Raw genomic sequence first — 11,353 nt, forward strand, 5'->3', positions numbered from 1 at the left:
TGTGGAGTGGAGAGGCTGGGGCTAAAGGCAGCTACTGTCCGCATATCCTCCTACAGCCCCAACAGTGAGGACAAAGCTATGCAGCAAGCCACTAAGCCTCTAGTCTTTGGGCAATTTCTTCCCCACCCTCACACCTCTTGGATGGTATATGCATTCTCCCAAATCCAAATGTATTTCCTTGTACGATTTTGCACAGTTCTTGCTATTTATGTATTGTGGTGCATTTACATTTATTTCATGCATGAGCACACAAGGAAATTACACATGAGCACACTGCTACCTAAGGCACTGACTCCCAGAATGTCAAGGTTGTCAGTGCTGCCATCAATGGAACTCACCTGACTGAGGGAGAGAGAACATTCAAACATAAGGGATTGATTTCTGGGAGGGAATAGTGTTTTCTGATTCAGGAAAAAAGACTGGCAGCCCTGTAGTTGGCTAAGAGTGACATGTACTAACAAGCATCCCACAGAAGCTCACTGGATCAACTTCTAAACATTCTAGAAATACAGAGCAGTCTTGACAAGAAGCTCCCCAAGGCTGGTTAGTCAACATTTTATTGAGGAATGCTTCCACAGTTCTTGTTTGAGTCCATGCATTACCCTTGAATGAGGGAAGAGAATATGAACTGAATTTTGCAGGTGAGGAAATTGAGATGCCAAAGTATAAGGAGGAATTCAGCAATGCAAAGATGCCAACCACAATGAACATGAATTTGAGTACTTACTCTAGTGCAGGACATGATGATCAATGTTTTGCATATATTCATTGATTTCATCAATATGACGGAAAGAAGGAAGAAGGGAGGGAGGGAGGGAGGGAAGGAGGGAGGGAGGAAGGAAGGAAGGAAGGAAGGAAGGAAGGAAGGAAGGAAGGAAGGAAGGGAGGGAGGGAGGGAGGGAGGGAAGAAAGAAAAGGAATGAGGGAAGGAAGGAAGAAGGAAGGAGAGGGGAGGGAGGAAAAGGAGAAAGACAGAAAGAAGAAAGGAATGAAAGAAGGGAGGGAGGGAAGGAGGCATGATTAGAACTTATTCTAGACATGAATGCTAAACCCACCCCCTTAACTCATGGCAAAAGGCTTTTAATTAGGGTAGATAGAGTCATAAAAAGCAAGAAGTTCAAAGGACAGATAACAGAGTGAAAAGAAGCAGAGTTTCTCACCACAATCATACTGCATCTGTTGTCCTAGCTACCATGTTTGTCCTAACCGAGGCTAGAGAATAATAAACGAAAACTCTGAGTTCTTTGAGACCAGTGAAGGCTAAGAAAGTAGGGTTGGTGACTACTTCTGAGGCAGGAAAATGGAGAGGAAGAACCCCAGGTGAGGAGACGATCCCTTAGAGGAGCCCCAGAAGCTCCCCCCAGGTAAATACTACACGGAACTGCAAGAGGTAAACATTCCCTCAGTCTGGGAGAACGCTAAGTTATTTCCCAAAACTTTCATCCCCCTGTGAAATTTTCTCCTTATAGCAAGTGCAAAAAAAGAAAATGAACTTAGCTTCTCTGGTAATGCTTTTAAAGGTGTTTTTTTTTTTTTTACAAATGTCATAGGGTACCTAGCTTTTAAAAGGCGACATTAACCATCCTGCACCAATTACACTGTGCTGTTCATCTCTGCACAATGAGATGTTCAGCAACAACCGGAGAAGCCGCATTGTTCTGTGGCCCACACAGGAAGTGTGTCACTGCCAAAGATTCATCATGGGGAGAGTGAGCAAATAATAAACACACCGGGGGAATGGATTCTAAATTCTGTTTCTAGATCGTTTCTCCCAGAGGAAACAAAATAGAAAGAACCCAACAGGGGGATATTTGCGTGCCTGCCTTGACTCAGCATGGGTCTTGGAGTTCCAGCAATGTTCCCTTGTGGTGTGGAGGGCTAGGAAGAGCCCACCGGAAGTTGGTGCACACTACCCAGGACCCCACAGACCATGGCCTTCCTGGATGGAAGCAGATGACCATCACCTATGGTGGCGCCCCTGCCGAGAAGCCTCAGTGACCCAGTCAGCTGCGTCCCTTTTTTCTCTCCTCTTTCCTTGGCTGTTGAATGGAAATCCACACAAGCCACGTGTGCCAGACAAGCTGCTTCCACACTAGAATCTACCTTCACCTAGGCACGCACGGGGGTGCATGCAGACTGGACCTAGTCCATTCGAGCTCAGCTGGCATTTATCAGGGCATTTCATTTGGGGGTAACCTGGGACACAAATTTGCCTAACTGAGAAGAAGGAGTTATATAGAGGGTTCTCTTTCCTCCCTCTCCCTCTCCCTCCCTCCCTCCTCTAGTCAGCTTCTCCCTCTCTTATAACTCCTCTTTTCTTCTCATTTCCTCCTCCTCCTCCTCCTCTTCTTCCTCCTCCTCCTCCTCCCCTTCCTCCTCCTCCTCCTCCTCCCTCCCTCCCTCCCTCTTTCCTCCCGGCCTCCCTCTAGTCCTTCCTTCCTTCCTTCCTTCCTTCCTTCCTTCCTTCCTTCCTTCCTTCCTTCCTTCCTTCCTCCCTCCCTCCCTCCCTCCCTCCCTCCCTCCCTCCCTTCCTTCCTTCCTTCCTTTCTTTCCTTATCTTCTTTCCACAAAAGATGAATAAGTACATAGCTCTTTGATAGCCAACTGGCAATTCATTTGATAATATAAATTATCCCTTAAATGATTTGCATTATTTGAGCCAAACAAAAGCATCGTGTGTTTTGAGACTTTTTAACTACTAGGCCCAGTATGTGTTGCCAGATCCTGTCATCCCATTGCAAATGTAGGGCAGATGGGCTAGGAATATGGCCTAGTGGCAAGAGTGTTTGCCTCATATACATGAAGCCCTGGGTTCGATTCCTCAGCACCACATATATAGAAAAGGGCCAGAAGTGGCGCTGTGGCTCAAGTGGTAGAGTGCTAGCCTTGAGCGGGAAGAAGCCAGGGACAGTGCTCAGGCCCTGAGTCCAAGGCCCAGGACTGGCCAAAAAACAAAGCAAAACAAAATAGAGGGCAGATCCCATAGATTCTGGTCACTTCCTTTAGTAAGATCTCTGGCCACCCTTATCTTAATTCAGAGCCTTGGCTTTTGTGGCACCTTAAAGCTCTTGTTTCCTTCCAGCCACGGCCCAGCCTTGGCCCTGGTTGCTGCAGATGCACAGTGTCTGCTACCTTGTTCTTCCTCTCCTGCCTTTTCTCTCTTTCCTCCACCCCGGCTGGGCACTGACAGGTGTAAGGGAATCAAGGAGGGAAAACCTTTCCTTGTTATCTAGAAGTGCAGTTACAATCTTCTTTTAGCCATGATCACCACCTCAGGGGCAATGGACCCCTTGGGCAGGAACCCAGGCCTGGGCTCTCTTGGGATATGTCTGGGTGTTTCACAGAACACTGTGTGGTCACGTTCTTAATGTTTCTCTTTAGCGTAAAACTACCTCTGCCCCTGAGAGTGCCTCTCCTCTTCCCTCTCCTTCCTGTCTCCTACCCTGGTCCTGGGTTATAATATCCAATAATTAGTGCTCTTGTGTAAGTCGAAACATCTCAAGCCAGTACAGAGGTTAATTTAACCGCTCAACTGGACTAGGTTAAGAGATACTCTTATGATAAATAATAAATTATTTTTGAGTGTTTCAATGAAGGTATTTCTGGAAGACATTAGCATTTGAACCAGGGCACTAAATAAAGACAGCCTCTGTCTCAACCATGAGGAAGAAACTTAACCCGTTCACTGAAGGTTTGAATAGAAAGAAAAGATGTGGAAGAAGGACAAAGGCCATCTTTCTTCTTGGGCAGCCACATCCATCTTCTTCCATTTGATGAATGACTCCAGCCTTCAGGTTCCTGTGCTTATATCCTCTGATTCCCTGGTCCTTAGCTTTGGGACCCAGACTGAATTAAATTTGATGCTTTCTTGGATCTTCAGCTGCAGCTGATAGTATTTCACGAACTTCTTGACCTCCTTAACTTCCCAAGTTGATTCATATAATGAATTTGTTTCTCCCTCACTACCTTCCTTCCTCTGTCTCCCTCTCCCTCTTCCTCTCTCTATATCGCTCTCCCTCCCTCTTTATGTCTCTCTCTTCTCTTCTCCTTCCATTTCCCCTCCCCCCATATACACGTGTAGTCTAATGGTTTTATTTGTCTAGAGAATATTGATTTTAAAAAGCACATAGTCATGTAACGCAGTGTCCATATACACTTAGGCAGACTGGTGGCAAAAAGTCTGGATCTTAGGTGTTTGGCTACTGTCTGACTCTCCTCTCTTCCCCAATCTGAATCTTCTCTCTGGAATTTTCTTTTCCAACTAATTGTGTGTAGGAAAAATCAATCCAATCTGCTCTCCAAACAAAAAGTAGTTAACTTTGCCTTATGAGGAGACCACCTCCTTTGATTGGCACAAAGCAAGGAAGGGAAAAAAATAAAGACTGATGACCTGACACGCAGCCAAGAGCAAAGGGCCATGGCTGAACTGATTTAGCGAGATCAGATCCAAAGCCATGTTCTTACCATTGCTACAGGTCAGTACTAGTCAGAAAAGGGGGCAGCTTAGATTAAGGGTTTTAAAATTGCCTAGGAAAATGGGATTTCTTTTTTCTCCTCCTTTTATTTCAGCCTTTGGAGAAAATGAAACTTAGAAAGATCAGCAACCTAATCGGTAGACATCAGTGCAAAACTTAAAACAACAACAACAACAACTCATAGCTGGTATCTGAAGGCTCACACCTTTAATCCAGCTACTTGGAAGGCTGAGATCTAGGAGACTCTTTTCTCCAATTAACCATCAGCAAACTAGAAGTGGTACTGAGGCTCAGAGTAGTAGAATGCTAGCCTTGAGCAAAAGACCTTCAGCAAAAGAGCTTAGGGGCAACGGTCCATAACTAACCAAAGTAAAAAGAAAAAAAAGTCTTGGTTCAATAGCTATTAAGAATTTTAAGATGGCAACAAAGATTAAATCAAGTGTGTAATCTCTCTAACTCTGCGCTCCCGGGTGACTGGACACAGTATACACCGAGAAGCCAATCATGAGGGCAAAGAAGCAGAAGAGAAGGAATAAGCTGCTTGTCCTTCAAATTTCTCCTAAGAGCAGTTAAGCCTGAGCAGCAAGGAGATGGGATAAGACAGTTATTTCCTTGGAAAAGCATGTGCATATCTGTAGCCTACGGGGCTCATATAGCTTAATTGACTAATTATCAATGAGATAAAATTCCCTTTTTAAAAAAAGCAGCAACTCTTGCGGCTTATTTTTTAAGCAGATTTTCCTATCTGCTTTTTGACTGCCAGACATGCACTTTAGACAAAAACAGAGTGACAGCCATTTCACTGAAGGCATCAGCTGGGAACTAACAACTCAGTTCAGACATAGGCAATTGGAAATATTCTAAGCAAATGGAAGAATGTCAGATATGGTATTGTTGGGGTCAGCTGCACCTTTAAGGGGCCACAGCTGACCTCAGCCTGTCCCTCCCCTTCCTGTCTTTAACAGGAAGAGAAGGAAGTCTGACATCACTTGAGGGACAGCCCCTTGGGACCAATCAGGGGCCCCTCTCTTGTGCCCGCCTTTGGGGTATATCTGGGAGGCTCCTCATTTGAATAAACAGAAGCCCTAGAGGTTTTCTCCAGGGGCCCGCGCATCTGTGTCTTCCTTGACGGTTTTGGGGCACCCTGCGACCACACGCCACCGAGGCTACCTGTGGCCATCGCTCCTGCGTGAGCGATAATGGACCACCCAGGAAGGGGCGGACAAGCCCCTTCCCCCCCCCCCAAGCGAGGGGAAGTAGAGAGAGAGAGAGAGATGAGGCTACCTGTGGCCATCGCTCCCACTTGAGAGCGATAAAGGGCCACCCAGGAAGGGGCGGACAAGCCCCTTCCCCCCCCAAGCGAGGGGAAGTAGAGAGAGAGAGAGAGAGAGAGAGAGCCCACAAATTGGCCCCCACATGGTATGAGTCCTCACTTGAGGTTTGGAAGTCATGGGCATCAAAACAGGGAAGGCCCTGAGTGTACAACCAAGATGGAGGCGACCATTCAAGCACAATATGTTTTACACACATTTATGAGTTGTGTGTGTGTGTGTGTGTGTGTGTGTGTGTTTAGTTCTTTCAGGGGAAGGAGGATAGATTATACTATTCAACCAAAAAGAACCATGAAAGTAGGTCATTTTGTATGTTTCTATTATTTTAGGAGAACTAACTAGTTCTAATGATATGAAGTGGCTTAAAGTATTGCATGGCACCTGGGATATGAGTCAGACTTAAGACAAGTGAGAAACTCCCGTTGACTTTATTGGTGATAGGAAAGGAGGTAGGAAATTTTCTGGAGGATCTATGAACTCGGAGAAGAGCATAGCACAGCCTTGAGTCTCTATCTCCACTGACCATCTACATATCTTTTGGAAAATGACTGATTTGTTTGAGCCTCAGTTTGTCTTGTAAAAAGTGCATCCATATGCCTTTATTACAAGAGGGAATTGTAAGAATGGATGGTTCTCATTCACAAGCAAGCTGTGTGAGCACTAGGGGCTCTCAAAGGCAGAATGGCACTGTGACACCTGAGTCCTTCACTCCACTTTGGAAAGGTCATGCTAGATGCCTACTTCAAAAATGGCATGTAATGCCATGTGAAACTGTAGCTTCTCTTGTTGATGATCCTCTTGTATCCCCTTCCTGGGGTTGTACCTGCACTATCACTGTATCTTATCTAAGTACATTGGAAACCGTGTATACTGGTATTAGAACTAGGAAAGTGAAAGGGAATACCAACATTGAGAGACACAGGATAAAAAGACAAATGACTACAAAAGCAATACTTGCAAAACTGGTGTAAACCAACTGAACAACGCATGGGGGGAGAGGGAAAGGGGGAGGGGGAGGGGGAGTGAGGGAGGAGATAACAAACCGTACAAGAAATTTATCCAATGCCTAACATATGAAACTGTATCCTCTCTGTACATCACTTTGACAATAAATAAGAAAAAAATTTAAAAATGGCACGTAAGTGTAGAGAGGCAGAGTTAAAAACTCACTGACATATTAATAAGCCTAGTTTCCATCTGGGTAAAGCATATTTTTGACGGGTGCTTCTCATGGGAAACATTCAAGTGTCAGGTTCACAGACTCTGTGAATACGGCTTATGATTGAGAGCAGTAAACTTTAGCTTGTGCAGAGATGCTAAGACCCTGGAAGAACAGTAAGATTCCAAAAATAAAACCTTAATGCTTTTAGACTTGTAGCTCTGATTCTCTATAATTTTCTTGCTTACAGACTATACTGCTGTAAGAGTACCAGTTTGCATTATTTTGAGGGTTGATAGTGAAACAATTCATATTAGCTACATATGGCACCTTTAATTGTGACATAAGGATGGCTTTGATTTAGCGAGTATTTATTCCAGCTGTTACAGATTAGATCATTTCCTCACAAATGAACCTTGGTTCTACAGAACCTTATATAGGCTGTTTTCTCTTGCGGGAATACATTCTCCCAAGACAGACACTTGAACACTTCTCTCACAGCATCTATTTCCTTGATCCAATGACTCCAGGCTGACACATTTGATCTGTACCCAATGCCATTCAAGGCTTCAGGACTGGCTCGGGATTGAGCCTAAACCGGTTACTACAGCCCACATCCACGGTCACAAAAGTGGACACATGCTTGAGCCTAGATAGTGAACAATACCTGGTTGACTATTGCAGTCTGATCAGAATAGAACAAATGTTATTGTTGGCATTTATCTTTCATTTTTTTCTCATTTTTCCAATCATTTGTAGTATTCCATGTGGTTCTATTGAATTAAAGTTTCCTGAACCTAAAATTTATTCTTTTCTCAAGCCAGGTGTCCGTGGCTCACACCTGTCACCCTAGCTACTCAGGAGGCTGTGATCTGAGGCTTGCAGCTCAAAACCAACCAGGGCAGGAGAGTCTGTGAGACTCTTAGCTCCAATTGACCACCAGAAGAGTGAAAGTGGTGTTGTGGCTCAAGTGGTAGAGTGCTAGCTTTCAGCTAAGGAGCTCAGGGACAGTGCTCAGAGTTCAAGCCCCACAACCAACAACAACAACAAAAATATTCCTTTCTCTTTGCATTAGCATTGTTTATCCCACATACTTTAATACATTTCCCCTTTTTAAAGTTAATGTATTATTTGCAATATGAGGGGGTTTCATTGAGGTACATGCACTTTGAACAAACTCATCCCTTTCACTATATCCACATTTTTAAACTTTTTATTAGAATATACTTGTGATGCAAAAACTGTGACATTCCCATAGATACCCCAGTAAAAAGTGAAATGATAGCTATGGCAAAAATAACTTTGCCATCATCCTGATCTACATCCCACACATACTGTTTACACCTTTTAAAACATTTACCTTTGTAAATAACTTAGCTACTGTTGGAATCAACAGTTAAGAAATCTATTTGCTATCTCTCCTAGAACTTTCTTGATATCGTTCTGTGGAGTGAAGCGTACATAAGCCTGGCATCTGTCTCCTTCACAATGGATAACCCATAAATCTGTTAAAATAGAAGCCCAATAAACCACCATCCGTATCATCTCAGATGAACTTGATTAATTAGTGTGATGATCTAAAGAAGGCTTGTCCATAGCAAGTATTCAGCTTTTCCTAGTTTTCAGAGGCCACTTTTTTTTTTTAATAGTCACAGGTTTATTTTGACACCCCTCCAGTGAAGCTATCTCCTCTAGGTTTCCTTACTTACAGGGCTCTGACTTAGCATGAAAGTGCTTGGCAGTATTCCTGACATATCATGTCTATGGCTAAATCCCCATGTCTTCTTCCTAGGGTATGCGCTATGAGAGAATGGAGCATCTACACAAAAAGCACAAGTTATAAAAAGCAGACGTGCCTAAAATTACCATACTAGAGAGACCAAGTTAAAAGCATTCATAATCCCAGTGCTCTTGGCCTTCAATTCACACATTCCAGGGCCCCACCATTGGGCAGAGACTAAAACCATCCTTTCTTGATCATAAATTTCTAACCTACAGAATTTCTTTTTTTTTTTTTTTTTTTTTTTTTTTTTTTTGCCAGTCCTGGGCCTTGGACTCAGGGCCTGAGCACTGTCCCTGGCTTCTTTGCGCTCAAGGCTAGCACTCTGCCACTTGAGCCACAGCGCCACTTCTGGCCATTTTCTGTATATGTGGTGCTGGGGAATCGAACCCAGGGCCTCATGTATATGAGGCAGGCACTCTTGCCACTAGGCCATATCCCCAGCCCATGATCAGTGTTTTAAGCCAGTCTAGAAAGTTCTCTCCCATTATTTTTGTACAATGCCCCTTTCTTTTGGGTCTCCAACTATATGCGTCAAGTTTTGGCACTGTATCCCTAAGATTCTCCTTACAATATATATAATTCTAAATTAGGGCTCATTATTAGCTGACAGAAGTGGTATGGTCTATTAGAGAGAGCACAATACTTTTAAGCAATCATTTTCAAGTTAAAAATCCATGCTGTAGATCATTTCATGTCAATTACTTGGCTTCTTATGTTCCAAAGAATTTACAAAGTTTTAAAGTACTAGCCTTTAAAATTTGCATGGCACCTATAGGCATTTAATATTTAAATAAAGTCTTTTTCTTCTTCTCCTTTCCTTCAGTATCAACAACTTAATTTTTAAATTCAATGTTATAATTTTATTCAGATAGGCTCATGATAATAGAAAACCTATTTAGGAAACCTATTTAGGAGATATATTAAAAAACAGCAGGGCAGGTCACAGCAGTAGAAAGATGTTTCCTTACTTCTCCTTCCATTCCTAGGAAACTGGCCTCGAGCCCTGATTGGTTTGATCACACCGCTTTCTAGTTGAGGTAAACAGACTTGTGAGAATTAGAAAATCAATTTAGTTGATATGTAATCACCAAAGGAAAGAAGTGATTCTTCTATTTCCTCCAAGCATGTCATTCTCAGATACCAATGTAGAAAGCATAAAGTCCTTGGTGAAGAATCCTCATTCTTTACAGGAGACATACATGATAAAATACTATTTTAATTTCCCCTGGATTTTTACTCTGCCCAGTTTAGATGTATTGATTCAAGAATAACTTGCAGAAAAGTCTTACCATCAGATCTTCCTCAAACAGCAGCACATTTATTTCTCTCAGTAACACCACGTGGTGGAAATTGACCAAGATCACTGGAGGTAATTGTTCAGAATCACTGTGGTGAGCTTAAAATCAGAATATGCTTTAAATAATGAAAGGTACACTTCAGAATTAGCCTTTCTAAAGACATTCAGTTGAACTCTGAGCTCAAAGAATTTTTTTTTAATTTTGGAAATTAATACAAGCTTAAAAAAAAACCATACATTTAACAAATACTCAGTCCATCATACAAGTATTGCCTGCTCCAGAATTCTCATGCAATAGGGGCAGCTAAATAGGAAAAGAGCTTATCCTGATATTTAGCCCACTTTATAAATTTTCTGTGTTTATTCAAAAGTAATTTAAATGATCAGTGGGGGAGGAATTGATCTCCTCGGATCCCACAGGCCCTTGGCAAAACACAGTCTGCAAGTATATTCTTTTTATGGAAAACAGTGGTCCCTAAGAAGTTCTCTGTCTCCTGTTAACTCAACTCTCATCAATTGTTCCAGTAAAGGAGAAATTATGTTAAAGTTAAAGCCTGTCATTTCATGGTTATTATTTCTAAAATAAAAGAAAAAATGTAAGTGATTTGTACTTGCTTCTTCTCCAGATCTCAATATAATAAACAAAGAGAAAATGTTCTAAAGATAGGCCTAGGCAGAAGGAATATAGAACTATTTACTTTCTTTAAGATATTGTCTAAAGCAAATTAGGTGCTAGTGGCTCATGCCTGTAATCCTAGCTACTCAGGAGGCTGAGATCTAAGAATCAAAGTCTGAAGCCAGCCAGGGCAGGGAAGTTCATAAGACTCTTATCTCTAGTTAACCACCAGAAAACCAGAAGTAGTACTGTGGATCAAAGTGGTAGAGTACTAGCCTTGAGCAAAAGAGCTCAGGGACAGCGCCCAGGCTCTGCAATCATGCCCAACAACCAACAATAACAACAAAAAAGATACTGTATAGATAGAAATGATCTCTTTTTCACTTGTCAGTGGTGATGTTTTCTATTTTGGTGCCAGTCACAGGGCTTGATCTCAAAGTCCCTGGCACTGTCCCTACATTTCCTTGCTCAAGTCTAGAACTTAGATAGAATGTTTAGAAGATGTACTTGTGCCTGGCTTAGACAAAAATATTTAGAAGATGTACTTGGCTGTCTGAAAGAGAATTAGCTTGAACATGGTTTCAATCATTCAGCAAATGCTTATAAAGTACTATGGTACCTAAAACTCATAGGAACACCAAAACTACTGATAAGCTCACTGCTTCCTAGAAAAGCATTCTTATAATAATTAC

Source organism: Perognathus longimembris, chromosome 4 (genome assembly GCF_023159225.1).
Source record: "Perognathus longimembris pacificus isolate PPM17 chromosome 4, ASM2315922v1, whole genome shotgun sequence".
Taxonomy (NCBI): Eukaryota; Metazoa; Chordata; class Mammalia; order Rodentia; family Heteromyidae; genus Perognathus; species Perognathus longimembris.